This window comes from Macrotis lagotis, chromosome X (genome assembly GCF_037893015.1).
Source record: "Macrotis lagotis isolate mMagLag1 chromosome X, bilby.v1.9.chrom.fasta, whole genome shotgun sequence".
NCBI classification, from domain to species: domain Eukaryota; kingdom Metazoa; phylum Chordata; class Mammalia; order Peramelemorphia; family Peramelidae; genus Macrotis; species Macrotis lagotis.
Window position 1 is genome coordinate 682,523,769 of NC_133666.1, and position 1,532 is coordinate 682,525,300.

The following is a 1,532-nucleotide window of genomic DNA, read 5'->3' on the forward strand; positions in this document are numbered from 1 at the left end:
GTGGAGGTGTGTGCCCCTGATATTTTGGGAAGTAAGTGGGTGGGGGCTGCAACTTCCCTGGATCTGCCCTGGCAGGATGCCCAATATCCCTGTGGTGATCTCCAATGGAATACATAGGCACAAGTGTATATGGAGAACTGGTGGGTCCTGTAACCATGGTGAGTTGTGATAGTGGAGATGCGCCATTCTCCAAGGAGCCAAAAAAAGACCAGGATGCTCAAAGTTGGGGAGGGGGGCTGCAGGTCTGCTCACAAGCCATGGTCATTGAATCTGGGTAGTAGAGCAAGGGTAACAGTACCATCTGAGTTTCCATCAGAAGCCCCTGCTCTGACTGTGACCCAAGAAGGGATGTAGATCCCACCACAAATACTTAGAACTTTGTAAGCTCTGAAAAACAGGGCTATTATCTCCTCTTTTTATCCCCTCTCCAGGGCCACTTAGAGATTGAGGTAATCCTCATATTTGTCATGTCCCTGAGGGTAGTGGACTCTGAGTACGATCTTTGCTTGAATAATCCAATTCCAAGGTTAAGTCCTTGGCTTCCTGCCATCCTGGGCTGGTGTCCAGGGGGTGGACCCAGCTTCAGTTCTCCCAGAGGCAGCTGAACCCAACCTGTTCTGGAAGAGCTCTGTCCTCAGTCTCTGAGCCCATGCAGCCTAGGAAGAGAGGTGATCCTCCCTCATAGGAGCCCAGGGTCTCAGAGTTGAAAGGGAATCAGCTTGTCCAAACCCAATCTGAACCAAAATCCCTCCTCCAACCTCTCTGACAAAAGATCATGCAGTTTCTGCTGGGACAGACACACATAGAGACAGAGACAGAGAGAAGGAGACTGCCAAAGAGAGGGACAAAGGCAAAGATAGAGAGGGAGAAAGCAACATCGAGAGACAGACAGACAGAGAGAGAGAGAGAGAGAGAGAGAGAGAGAGAGAGAGAGAGAAAGAGACAGAGACAGAGAGAGACAAGAGAGACAGAGAGACAGAGAGGACAAGTAAGGCTTTAAAAAAAAAAAGCCCAACCTTTGCCCAGCTGTTAGGAATTTTCTTAACTGAAGACAAAATAATTATGACTTAACCAAGAATTTTTTATCCAAAATAAATTCCTGAAAGTCAGAGATGAAGGAACCAAATGGACCTTAGGAATCATTATATTGTTTAAAAGAAGCTAATTTTTATCAAGGAGTTACAGGAAGATCTCTGCCCTTGGGTCCACATAGCCTAGGAAATTCTGTGGTAGGTAAATCTCTCAGACCTGCTTTGGTGGCCTAGAACTGGGTGGCAAGAAAGGATAGAGTTGTCTGATTCACTGTATGTATCACCCAATCCATCCCTGGTTCTGGGGAAGTCACCTGTTTGAAACTCCCTAGAAAATCTTTCCATTGCTCCATCAGACGGGCACTTGGGCCAATTATGTCAGAAGGCTGGAACCTTGGTAACTCTCTAAACTCAGGGCAACTGAAGAAACTGTCCTTCTAGGGAGGTTTAATCTGAACCCTGGACTTGGATGGAACTTTCTGTACTCCCTCAGAAAAAAAA